The sequence below is a fragment of the Rhinopithecus roxellana genome, chromosome 4, assembly GCF_007565055.1.
Source record: "Rhinopithecus roxellana isolate Shanxi Qingling chromosome 4, ASM756505v1, whole genome shotgun sequence".
NCBI classification, from domain to species: domain Eukaryota; kingdom Metazoa; phylum Chordata; class Mammalia; order Primates; family Cercopithecidae; genus Rhinopithecus; species Rhinopithecus roxellana.
In genome coordinates this window covers 110,030,299-110,045,081 of record NC_044552.1, presented here as the reverse complement: position 1 = coordinate 110,045,081, position 14,783 = coordinate 110,030,299, and positions in this window count along the sequence as shown.

Genomic DNA, 14,783 nt, shown 5'->3' with positions numbered 1-14,783 from the left:
ATCTAACAGAGCAGTGAAATATACATGTATGTACTAACCTATGAATTGAAAACCTATTTATACTTATTTGTATATAAACCACCTCTATCTATATTAAGGTAAACATGAATTTACACTGATGTCTCCAGCCACATGGGTGATTCTAACCTCCTCTCCTTGTTTACTGGAGAATTCACATTTTAACATTAAAAATCTGGGCTCCCATCTTCCACCATCCATTTAGCTATTGTTTAAATTCAGTACATACATATAGCAATATCAGAATTGGTAACCTGAACCATTTCTGAAGAAGAACTTTATCAGCTAGAGTACAGTACTTACATGAAGATCTTTTTGCCTTTAGTCTTATGGGTTTTATTTATTTCCAAATTTACTTAGGCTGACAATTCCCCATCCCTGCCCCTAACACTTTAAATGAGGACACTTTCATTTCTGGGGTTGCTAGACACCTTAAAAGTTGTTTTTACATTTATTTTTTAAATTTGCAAACATTATGCTTCATTCATTGTGCTGTGAAGTTCTATGGTTTTTCAAAATAAATATTATGCATTCAACTCTTTAGTAATACATTGAAAATTTGGCAACCCTAAACATCTCCTGTGCTTTAACAATTAATTCCCTTCTCCAAACTTATAGAAACCACCAATATATTATTATCAGCATAGTTGTTTTTTTTTTTTTTTTTTTTCAGAATGTCAGAAATTGGAATCATACCATATATAGTCTTTTCAGATTGGTTTCATTGATTTAACTATATGTAATTCAGGTTCCTCCATGTTTTCATGGCTTGATAATTCATTATTTTTTTTTTTATTTATGGCTAACATTCTATTGTATGGATTTACCAAGTTGGTTTATCCATTCACCTACAGAAATAAATTTTGTTTGCTTCTAGTTTTTGGCAATTACATAAATTTTGTGTAGAAATGTCTTCATTTCACTTAGGTATATACCTGACAGTAGTAATGCACTTGTAGACCTAAGAGGTATACAAGCAACAATGGTTTTAGTTATAGTAAAAATGCGTTTAGCTTTGTAAGAAACTGTCTAAGAAACTTCAAAATTGGTTGTATTATTTGCCATTTTTTACCAGCAATGAATGATAGCCTCATATTCTTACCAGATTCTAATATTGTTAGTTTTGTTTGTTTGTCTTGACACAAGGTTCTGTCACCCATACTGTGTTGTTAGATTTTGCTTAGTCATTCTTATAGGTGTATATTTGTATCTCATTATTTAAGTTCCTAATCACAAATGGTTTTGGATATCTTCACATGCTTATGTGCCATTTGCGTATCATCTTTGGTAAGGTTAAAATCTTTTGCCATTTTAAATTACGTATTTTTTTCTTATTATTATGTTTTACAAGTCTATATACATAGAATACAAACATTTTATTAGATACGTGTTTTGCAAATATGTCCTCCAAGTCTGTGACTTGTCTTTTCATTCTCTTAAATGTCTTTCACACAGTTTTTAATTTTAATAAGCTTCCACATATCAGTTCTTTTCATGGATATTGCTTTTTTTGCTGTATAACAAAAATTCTTTTATTAATCAATAATCACCTCCTTTTCTACTATGTTTTCTTCTAAATTTTTTATAGTTTCACATTTTAAATTCATGCCTGTGATTTATTTTGAGTTGATATTTATAAAAAGTGTAAATTCTGTTTCTAAATTTTTTTGCACAGAGAAATCTAATTTTTCAGTACTATTTGCCAAAAATACCACTTTTCCCCTATTGAATTTACTTTACTCTTTTGTGAAGATCAGTTGGCTATATTTGTGTGGGTCTAATTATAGCCTTTCTCTTCTGTTCCATTCATCTATAAGTTTATTATTTCAGCAATATGACACTTTCTTAATTAATGCAGATTTGTAGTTAAGTCTTGAAATAGGGTATTATAATTCATCTAACTTTATTTTTATTCAACATTGTGTTGGATATTCTTAGTCTAGCTTTTCTATGTAAAAATGAAAATCAGATTTGTCAATATCAGAGAAATAGTTTGCTGGGATTTTGTTTGGGGTTGTATTGCATTTATAAATGCAGTTGAAAATAATTGACATCTTAATAATGAGTCTTCTAATCTGTGAACATGGAATCTCATTTATTTTTATTTTTATTATTCTAAAATTTCAGCTTTTATTTTAGATACAGGGTGTACATATGTGGTATTCTTACATGAGTACATTGGATCCAGGTAGTGAGCAAAGTAACCAACAGGTAGTTTTTCAACTCATACTCTCCTTCCTCACCTTCCATAGAGTAGTCCATAGTGACTGTGTGCTCATGCTTATGTCCATGTATGCTCAGTGTTTAGCTCCCACCTATAAATAAGAACATGTGGTATTTGGTTTTCTGTTCCTGCATTGATTTCCTTAGGATTATGGCCTCCAACTTCATACATGTTGCTGTAAAGGAATTGACATCATTCTTTTTTTATGGCTGTGTAGTATTCCATGATGTATATGTACCAAATTGTCTTTATCCAGTCCACCATTGATGGGTACCTAGGTTGAGTCCATGTCTTTGATATTGTGAATAGGGTTGTAATAAACATACAAGTATATCCATCTTATTGGTAGAATAATCTATATTCTTTTGAGTATACACCCAGTAATATTGCTGGGTTGAATGGTAGTGTTTTAAGTTCTTTAAGAAATATCCAAACTGCTTTCTACAGAGGCTGAACTAATTTACAATACATTTCCAGAACAGAGAATAATCACTCCCTTTTTTCTACAGCCTCACCAGCATCTGTTATTTTTGTGACTTTTTAATTATACCTATTCTGAATGGTGTGAGATAGTTTTGATTTGTGGTTTTAATTTGTATTTCTGTGATGATTAATGATGCTGAGCATTTTTCATGTGTTTATTGGTCACTTGAATGTCTTATTTTGAGAAATGTCTGTTCATGTCCTTTGCCCACTTTTTTTATGGGGTTATTTGTTTTTTGTCTGTTGATTTGTTTAAATTATTTATAGATTTTGAATATTAGACCTGACATGGTTTGGCTGTGTCCCCACCCAAATCTCATCTTGAAGTTTAGTTCCCATAATCCCCACATGTCATAAAATGGATTCTATGAGAGGTTAGTTTTTTCCTCTTAAGCTAGTCTTCATTTGCCATAAAAACTATTTTTGTTTGCAAATGAGATTTCTATAAGTTTGCCCTGTCCATAGAAGATTTCAAGTCCAATGGTGTCTTTTAACTTTGAAATGTATGAATCCTTTTAAATCTAAGTGGTACAATTACTTAAAAAAAACAAAAAACAAAAAAAACAAAAACAAAAAAAACTTTGTGGACTTCCTGTGTACTTGATTATAATTAACTCCATTATGGATCAAAGAGAACATATTCACAGATTTCCATGAAACAGGCTGCTCTCTACTTCAGTCTGTCAGTACTGGTGCTAGAAGCCAACACTCAGACTGTTCTTATAACCCTGTTGTTACATATTCTTAAGATAAACCCTGAAAATCACATTTAGAGCTGACCATTATTACTTCTACAACACAGCTATATAATTAATAACAATTATAATGTTCTTTTCTGGTGTGGTTTTACTGGCCTAACAAGAATAGTTTTTAGTTAAAGAGAAGAAAATAAATTGTTACTTAGTAAGTAGAACTGAGACCTTTACTGCCTAAGTTTATAATAAAATAATCAAGTCATGTATTTAACCTCTAAAATGTCAGCTGAAACAAGTGAAATCAAAACAAACTGTGAAACTTATACATAAACACATCAATGGTTCACCTCAGAGTCAACAGGAATTTTAGAAATGAATGACAACACCTGATTATACATTACTAAAATAGAAAGAGTATTCTCTTGTCCTGTTGGGCAAAACAGTGCATACCTCCAATTTTCACACTATTTTATTTAAAGGAGTCATACTGTGTTTAAAATTATTTCATCATTTTCTACCTCAATTGCATGCTGTGACTTAAATATAAGTGTGGGCTAATGGAAAAAATAAGGGGGAGAAAAAAATTATACTATATTATTACAAAACCCCAGAAATATGCATAAATAAAATTCTACATTATATTTCATTAGCAATTTTTCTTTTATTTTAATGTAAAAATAATGTTTATCCTGAGTCTAAATGGATTGTCAAAATTGCATATATTGAAGACACCTTAATCCTTTTTCAGACAATGATAATTTCAGTGTTTAGTTAAATTAACACCAATAATATGAAAATATTTGTAAAAAGCCATTTTAGCACATATCTATGAAATATAATCTAGAACATATTTTATTAATATGGATATTATAGAAATAAATTAACATTATTTTTATTCTAATAGATACTTTTATCTGAAAACCACAGCATTCAGTATTCAATTTTAAATGTTTTCTAAGACAAAAAATATTTTCTATGTTTATTTATGTTTATAGTAAAAATAAGATTTTGGAATGTGTGTCATTTTTAAGAGAGAATACTACTAAGTAATAAAATATAAATGTCTTTTTTGTGGAGATTCAGTAAGTTTCAGGGTATCACTACATAGGGCTCTTTCAGAATTGATGTTTGTAATGATACATTTTAATAGCATCTACATATAGAAGTTATTAAAGAAAAAGATATAAAAAAGCAACACTGGTTTAAAGAGAGCCATTATTAATGACTGCTTGCCTAAGTACGTTATGTGACTCCTGAATAATGGTAAGTTCACTTTACTCCATAAAATATGTGAGTTTTCTTATAAAATAAATAGGCTCTGAATTTAATCATCTTTAATGTTTTCCTTATGGCAGATACCACACTCCCAAAATTCTTCTTGCTGCTCTGGCTTGATAAACTTATTTGATTGTATCTATGAGACCATACCAACACCACAATGGTAATAATTGGAGGAAACTTGTATTTAACATTCCTGAATCAAATATGTTCTATCATAGTTTATTCTCCAATTTTCTAATTAATCCTGAGAATGAATGGTTTTAGACCCTAGTAGTCAATTCTTGTTCTACAAAAACCACTCCTCCATGAGGTCTCTCTGGGAAATAAATGTTCAGAATATAAAGTCATGTAGATTAATATATTTTTTGTAGTAAACCTTGACCCCTAATTTTTATATATTCATTTGGGATAAACTAAGATAATCATATTTTCCATATTTTTCATTCCATATTCAAGATGAAAATCAAGCCAGAGAGTAGAGTTTTATCTGTAACTTAAAGAAGTGTTAATTTGAGCTCTTACTCTCTGTCTTTCTAGATTTTATCTGGAATGGGAGGAAGATATCTGAAGACTGAATTAAAGATATAAAAGAGAAAAAAATAAAGAGAAGTTGGACAAGCCCTGATTAGGAAGCAGTCATAATCTAGTAACAAACAAGGACTTATTTTTCCAAAGTCGTAAAACCAAATCAGAGATAATGCCTAGGAAATATCTACCCTTTAGCATGGTAGTCTATGAAAAATCCTAAAACAGACCATTGAACTTAAGAATATACTTAGGGAACTTGTCGACCAACCTCGTACAAACATCCCTATCATAAATAATTTTATTAGACACTATTTCTGGACAGTCAAATGGCTAAAAAAGAGGATTGTTTAATTATTTTAAAAATTATTCATGAATGTTTTAATTCTCAAAAAGAATGACCATTTGCTCTATGCAAATTATTGGAATAGATGCTATGGTCTATCAACAAGGTACTTACATTTTCAGATATTATGGGCTATATGGAATAATGCAAAATGCATAAAAACAAATAATAGAATATGTATTATTTCATTTGATGCTCATAGCAATCCTAAAATAGTAAGCTATTATTTTCAAATTTTACAAAATAGAAAACTGAGGTTAGTAGGTGTTAAGTAATATATCCAAAAATCACATAAGTGATCAAAACTAAATCTTTGTAATAACAGATTTCAAGGTTTTATCTATTCCATAAGCTAATTCTCTACACAACTGTAATGAAAAGAAACAGTTTCCAGTGGAAATACTCTTGAATTATTTAACTCAGACAAACAAAAATTGTGCTTCTTCAAAATAAAAATAAAAATTATAGCTTTCACTTTCTACAAATTAGAGAAAAGTACATTTAAGATATTCAAAATAAAAATAAAAATTATAGCTTTCACTTTCTACAAATTAGAGAAAAGTACATTTAAGATGAAATAATTTAATGTGATTGAAATAGCCTAATATATATGGATATCTGGATAATTTAAAAAAACACACAGTTAATACTTTTTATTTTGTTACAATGTATCTTTGAAAATGGAGTTTTTATATTTTTCTCCAACAAAAACAAAATATAAAAATAAACCACATGCTTCACCAAACTAGTAGCTTGTACTTTGTAACATATTGACATTAATATGAAATTGATACGTAACTTTAAAATTACATTTTTAAGCCCACATGACATTTCTATTATATTTTATTTAAATCTATAAAAGAAAATATCCTTTAATCAGTTTGACAAGTTATTATTATTTAATTTTTATTATAGATGGCACACAATAAATACAAATATTTATTTGTAATTATCTGCTACTGAGAAGGTTTTATTAGGTAAAGTAAGATGTGTAAGGAAATATGTGTATAATCTCTTGAACAATTCCCAAAGCTGCCATTTATTCTATTCCTCTTCACCGCAAGATCACTGTAGAGACAAATAGCAATAGGACATATTTGTTGATGATGAAAATGACACAGTCACAGATTTACTTATAATAAAGATACAGAAAAAAATCAGGGCAGTGTATACATTAGTAATCAGCAATATTTTTGTGACAGATGAAGTACAAACTTATGTGTTTAGTATTCGGAGGTCAAGAGGGTTGAACAACCATCCTGAAGCATAGGCATATGGGACTTATTGAATTCTGACTGCAGAGAGGAAAACTGAGAAAAATCCACAAGCACTCTAGGTCATACACTGAGAATCAGGCAAGAAGTATCTGCTATTGGGGAAGATATAGGAGAGTTGATAGAGAGCTCTTGATACGACTCACGTGCACTGTTAGCAGAGGGCATTACTAAGGAAAATCCCATAGGCACTTAGATTGTAACCAGTTCCTCGGAGGAAATTCTTCACCACTGGAAAAGTAGAGAGACCCAAGAGACATCCTCATGGTCTAGTGATGCCTGACGCATGGTAGAGAGAAATCAGTCAAACCCTCTAGACACTCAGATCTTGATCGCTGCTAATCAAAATGTGTAACCTTACCATCATATAATTTGAAACCTGTGGTGAACTGAATGTAGATAAAACACAATACCAAGAACCAATCCACCACAGACTTGTTTGACTCAATTCCCCACACTGTAGGCCTGGCAGAAAAAGAAGCACGTCCTTTCCCAGACTTAAATATTATTTACACCAGATTTTTGAACATCATGGTTAACATTCATCAAAAATTAACAGACACGTGAAAAAGGCAAGAAAGTAAAACTTATTGCCAAGAAGGGAAATAGTCAATAAACCAGATAAAGAGATTGGCCAGATGTGGTCATAAAGGGATTATAAAATAAATGTGATAAATATGTTATCTGTATTATCTTTAGTTACAGTAAACATGTTAAAGGATCTATTGGAAAAGGTGAACAACATGTGTGAATAAGTGGGGAAGAGCAGCAAATACATAGGACAAAATGTGAATTATAGAAAATATATAGAGGCAAAAAATTATCCCATGGACTTAACGAAAGACTATACACAGCATGGGAATACTCATTGATCTTGAAACCAGACCAATGTAACTTATAAAACCAGAAATAAAAATGATTAAGTGTAGAAAAGAACATAAAACAGCATTCTGTGATCAGTGAGATAATGTAACATGCTTTACCAAATGCGAAATGGGAGTTTAAAAAGTTAAAAAAGGAAAAAAAAAAAAGTCAAAAGAAAGACAAAAAGTTAGAAAAAAAACAAAAGAAAAGTGCAAAGAAAAGTTCATAAAGAGATAATGTTTAAGATTTTCCAATATTGGCCGAGCGCGGTGGCTCAAGCCTGTAATCCTAGCACTTTGGGAGGCCGAGACGGGCGGATCACGAGGTCAGGAGATCGAGACCTTCCTGGCTAACCTGGTGAAACCCCGTCTCTACTAAAAAATACAACTAGCCGGGCGAGGTGGCGGGCGCCTGTAGTCCCAGCTGCTGGGGAGGCTGAGGCAGGAGAATGGCGTAAACCCGGGAGGCGGAGCTTGCAGTGAGCTGAGATCCGGCCACACTCCAGCCTGGGCGACAGAGCGAGATTCCGTCTCAAAAAAAAAAAAAAAAAAAAAAAAAGATTTTCCAGTATCAATGAAAAACATAAACTCATAAATCCATGAAGCTCAAGATATTTCAAAAAGAGTAAACACAAAGAAAAACACACTTTGTAATGTTAAAATGAAATGGCTAAAAAAAAAAAAAAAAAGTCGAAAAAGAAGTCATATAACATGTAAATTATAATAATATAATAGATGGTTGATTTCTTATAAGAAACAATGAAGGCCAGAAGGTAATGAAATGAAATATTTAACATATGAAAATAAGGAAGCTACAAATTCAAAATTATATGTTCAATAAAGAAAATCCTTCAAAAATGAAAGAAAAATAAAGATGATTTTAGAAAGATACTGTGTTTATTTCCTGAAGTTACACAGTAACAAAAAAAGTTGTTTGCAAGAATATTGATGCCACATAGAAGACTGGTTCCACAGGAAGGATTAGAAAACTTCAGAAAGAGTGTGTTTTAAATATAAAACTCTTTTCTAAGAATTTATAATAAAAACCATTTAAAGACCTTTAATTGTTTACATTTAAAATAATAAAAATGAAACATGGGTTTATAGAAGTAGAATATATGACAAGGGTGGGATTGTTGAAACTGGAATTGGGAATGTACTGTTATACAGTTCATATTGTTGTTACAATGACATTATTCATAGAGCTCTATACACATGCAAACAGACACACAGACACACAGACACACACAGACACACACAGACACACACACACACACAAAGAATATAAGTCCATAAGGCTTACAGCAGATTTTAGGGCAGGCTAGAAAGATAGCAAAAAAAAAAAAAAAAAAAAAAAAAAAAGAAAGAAAAGAAAGAAAGAAAGAAATCATTGAAAGTAAATAGAGGAGAAATAATAAAATATTTGTAAAACAGCAATTTCACAAAAAAAAAGCAGGAAAAGATCAAATAAAACAATGGAAAGTCAAATAAAAATAATAATCTTAAAGCCTAACATATCAGTAATTGCATTAAACATAAATATAAAATAGTTAGGTATCTAATTAAATAAAACCTTGCCAGATTTGATTAAAAGAATAGACTCCATGTATGCCTATGTCCATTGCAGCACTATTCATGACAGCAAAGACATGGAATCAACCTAAATGCCCATTAGTGATAGACTGCATAAAGAAAACGTGGTACATATACACCATGCAATACTTTGCAGCCATACAAAAAGAATGAGATGTTGTTCTTTTCAGGGACTTGAATGGAGTTGGAGGTCATTATCCTTAGCAATCTTAATGCAGGAACAGAAAACCAAATATCGCATGTTATCACTTACAAGCGGGAGCTATGTGATGAGAACTCATACATACACAGTGAAGAACAACACACACTGGGGCTTATAGGAGGTTAGAAGGTGGGAAGAAGTGGAGGATCAGGAAAAATAATTAACAGATACTAGGCTTAATACTTGGGTGATGAAATAATCTGTACAACAAACCCCATAACACAAGGTTACCTGTGTAACAAACCCGCACATTCCGCATATTTATCCCTGATCTTAAAATGAAAGTTAAAATAATAATAATAATAATAATAATAATAGAATAAAAACTCAGCTGCTTTTTTGTTGTTGTTCGACAGGGTCTCCTTTTGCCACTCAGGATGGAGTGCAGTGGTGCAATCTTGGCGGACTGCAACCTCCGCCTCCTGAGTTCAAGCAATTCTCCCACCTCAGCCTCCCGAGTAACTGGGACTACAGGCACGTGCCACCACACCCAGCTAATTTTTGTACTTTTTGGTAGAGATGGGGTTTCACCACGTTGTCCAGGCGGGTCAGCTGCTTTAAAAAAAAAAAAAAAAAAAAATTAAGAATACATGTTTGGATGTTTTTTCTGACCAAAATGAAATAACAAGGACTAGATTTATCTTCCTGCCACAGAAAACATAAAGAAGAAAATAGGCAAAAACACAACGATGGATTTAGAGACACTGAATATCAGTCAATAAAGGATAGTGCTCCTCAAATAGAGCAAACAAATGTGGCGACACTTACAACTGCCTCCACCCACAGCCTTGAAATAGTTCCTAGGTACATGGAAGAGGGACCCGGGGTGTCTGGCATACTCTGAATTGATAAGATGGATTTCAGCTCAGAGAGAGCACATCAGCTACTGTTTGTAGACCAGGATCACAGAGAAGAGAAAGCTGCACCGTAGCAGAATTATGGAGATGTGCAGAAATTCCCCATTAACTGTTTACCAGGGTTGAAAATGCTTTAGGAAACTACTGAACACTAGAGAGAAATACTTATCTAAATGAATTAGAGGTAAAAGTGCCTGGAATTCACAGACTGTAAAAACTTTGTAATTCATATGGCACTGGGTGGAATATATTCACACAGGTCTTGCCTCAATTGTGGGAGATAATTAACCTTAGACTAAAAACCATTCTGGCTTCACTTAACAATCTTAAAAGCAAAACTCAAAAGAATTAAACTGTCTCCAAGTAATTTAACATCATCCTGGCATGGCAGAGGGGAGGCTCATGAATATTTATAGTAATATAAAAATATAGATCACTCAATAGGGTAAAATTCCTAATATATGGCTTCCAATGAAAAGAAGTAGGAGAATATAATAAAAAATGAGGACAGAAATCACTCACACTGATACAGAACTGAAACAGATGTTAGAATTAACAGAGGCATTAAAATAGTTATTAAACTGGATTCCAGATGTTCAAAAGTTAAGTAAAATCATGGAAATTATTTAAAATATTCAAATAAAACTTTAAGTGGAAATGAAATGTCTGAGATAAAAAATATCGGGTGGGTATAATTAATGGTAAATTAGTCATTACACTAATAGAAAAAGATAAGTGAATTTGAAAACACAGCAATAGAAACTATTCATAATAGAATGCATGAAGAAAAAGTAATTTTAAAAAATGGAACAACTTCAAGTGTAACCAAAGTCCTCAAAAGAAGGCAACAAACAATTTGCATAAATAAATGTGAAATCTGATAAAAACTACAAATCTACAGATCTAATTATCTGAAAAATAAAGCAAATCCAAGCACAGAACCATGGTGAACACTACATCAACCTATACCATATCAAATTACTCAAACAGTAGTAAAGAGGTATCCTAAAAACAGCCAGAGGAAAAGAGACACATTATGTACAGAGGGACAAAAATAAGAGTATTAGCAAGCTTCTAGTTAGAAAGAATGCAAGCAAGATGACAGCAAACAAGAAGACATTTACAAAGAACTGAAAGAACAGCAACAAAATAGCAACCTAGAATTCTATATGTAGCACATATATCTTTCAGAATATGAAAGTGAAATAAGGAATGTCAGATGTATAGAAGATGAAAAATAAATCACCAGTATACCCGCACCACAAGATATGTTAAAATAAGTGCTTCAGGTTGAAGGAAAATAACATCAGATGAAAATATAAATCTATAGTAAAACCCCAAAAATATCAGATATGGTAGTTACATGGTAAATACAGGAGAATTTTGTTATTTCAAGTTCTATTAAAGATATTTAAAATTTTGAGCAAAAAAACCAATGCAATATATGTTTTGTTTGTTTGTTTGTTTTGAGATGGAGTCTCGGTGAAGTGCAGTGGCGCGATCTCGGCTCACTGCAAGCTCCGACTCCCAGATTCATTCCATTCTCTTGCCTCAACCTCCCGAGTAGCTGGGACTACAGGCGCCTGCCAACACGCCTGACTAGTTTTTGTATTTTTAGTACAGACAGGGTTTCACTGTTTTAGCCAAGATGGCCTGGATCTCCTGACCTCCTGATCTGCCCGCCTCCGCCTCCCAAAGTGCTGGGATTACAGGCGTGAGCCACTGCGAAGGGCCAATATATGTTTATTTTTGAAGTATGAGTGAAATATCAATTAAGAACACCATAAAGACCAGGTGGAAAAATAAAGGAAGTATATTGTTGCCAGTTTCAAACATTACATGTGAAGTGGAATAATATCAGATAGACAGTGACACAGTAATGTATATAATAGAAAGCCTAATGCAGCCATTAAAATAACTAAACAAAGAATTATACAGGATAAACCAACAAAAGAAATAAAACTGAATCATTAAAAAATAGGCAGAAAAAAATTTAAAGGCAGAAAAAGAAAATGGGGGAAAAAAGAATAAATGGAACCAATAAAACAGTATTGTTGTTGTTTCGTGATTAAAAAATACATAAGACCTAACCTTTCAGCAAATTTTAAGTGTACAAAAGGGTATTGTTAACTACAAACATTATGCCATATAGTAGAGCTCTAGAACTTAGTGATCTTGCATAACTGAAATATACCCTTTGACTATTACCAACCCATTTCTCCCGTCCATATGTTCCTGGTAACCACCCTTCTACATTCTGCATTTATTATTTTGACTACTTCAGATTCCTTGTATAAATGGGATCTTATAATATTTCTGAATGTGTATTCCTTCTCAGTCTGGCTTATTTCACTTATCATAATGTCCTCCAGATTTATCCATGTTGTCACAAGGGCAGAATTTCCTTTTTTAAAATGCTAAAAAGTAATCCACTGTGTGTATACACTGTATTTTCTTTATCTGTTAATCCTTCAAATGACATTAAGTATACTTCCATATCTTGGCTATTGTGAATAAACTTTGCAATTCCTCATAATTCACAAGATAGCAGCATATTGATCTCCACATTTGAATTTAATTTCTTGGAAAAACAGAGAATAATTACAAAAAAATGAAAAGATGAATAAATTTACTAATTGAAGAATATTTTGGAGGAGTATGGTAGACAATATAAAGATCAACATTTTTTCAAAGAGTCTGTAAAATGTGTGTGTGTGCATGAGAGAGAAACAGAGAGAGAATGAGAGATAGTTGAAGGAGTTTCAGGAGTGTCCTTGAGAAACATTTGATTTTTAGTTTATTTCTTTAAAATATCAATTTACCAAAAAAATGTGGTTCTTTCACAATGGAAATTTTTAGGAGTAGAGACTTTTTGGCACTTGACTCAATTTCTTCTTGCTTGAAATTCTGTAAGCTATATAACAATAAATAAACTCTATGCTGTCCTATATTGTATCATAATTCCATTTTATTAATATCAATTAATTGATTTCCTACTATATCAGTTAAGGGGCCAGTCAAGAGTCAGAAACTATATAAGTTATTTTGGCAGAGATAATTTAATATAAAGAATTTCATTAGGGTATTCTTGCATGATTATTAAGAAATACCTGAGACTGGATAATTTATAAAGAAAGAGGTTTAATTGATTCATGGTTCTGCAGGCTCCACAGGAAGCATGGCACTGGCATCTGCTCAGCTTCTGGTGAGGCCTTGGGCTGTTTACAATCATGGCAGAAGGCAAAGGTGGCACCAGTGTGTCACATGGCAAGAGCAGGAGCAAGAGAGGGCAAGGGAGGTGCCACATAATTTCCAACAACCGGGTATCACCGGAACTCACTTCTATCGTGAAGACAGCATCAAGCCATGAGGGATCTGCCCCATGAACCAAGCACCTCTCATCGGGCGTCATTTCCAACATTGAGGATTACATTTCAACATGAGATTTGGGGTGACAAATATCCAAACTATTTCAAGAATTATCAACTAAAAAGGCAAAAAGAGAACACTAATATATCAATCACAGTGACAGCTCCTCAGGGAAGCAGCTACCTAGGCTAGACATAGAAAAACAAAGACAGAGGGATCCCACAGAGCTAAAACTCAAACCCCTGAGGAAGAGGTGTAGCTAGTTTCAGTACCAGAAAAATGCAGACTGAAATCAATTGTTTTTACTGGAACTAACTGCCATTGCTGGTGCGAAGTAGCAATCTTGGCCTGATGATGACAGAAATAGTAGATTAGCAAATTATAAGTACACAAAAGAGCATTGTTAACTATAGACACTATGCTATATAGTAGATTTCCAGAACTTAGTCATCCTGCATAACTAAAATTTTGTACCCTTTGACCATTACCATCCCCTTTCTCCCTTCCATCTATCCCTGGTAACCATTGTTCCACTTTCTGCACCTATTAGTTTGACTATTTCAGATTTCTTGTATAGATTGGATCATATAATATTTCTGAATATGTATTCCTACCGGGTCTGGCTTATTTCACTCATAATGTCCTCCAAATTCATCCATGTTATCACTAAAGGCAGAATTTCCTCCCTCAAGTACCCTATTGCTGCTGTAACAAATTATTATAAATGTGTTTACTGAATAAACACAAATAAACTATATTGTACCTTTGGAAGTGAAAAATCTGAAATGAATCTTAGGGTCTAAAGTGAAGACGTTGTCTTTGCTGCATTTATCCCAGAAACTCTATAGGAGAATCCATTTATTTTCCTTTTCCAATTTCTGGGGGCCACCTGCGTTTCATGGATTGTGCTCCTTCCTCCATCTTCTAAGCTCAACACTCCAACCTCTGCTTCTATTGCATTATCTCCTCTCTCCCTTGTGTTCCACTGTCACATTTCCTTCTCTGACTCTGACCTTCCTGCCTCTCCCTTTTAAGGACACTTGTGATACTTCA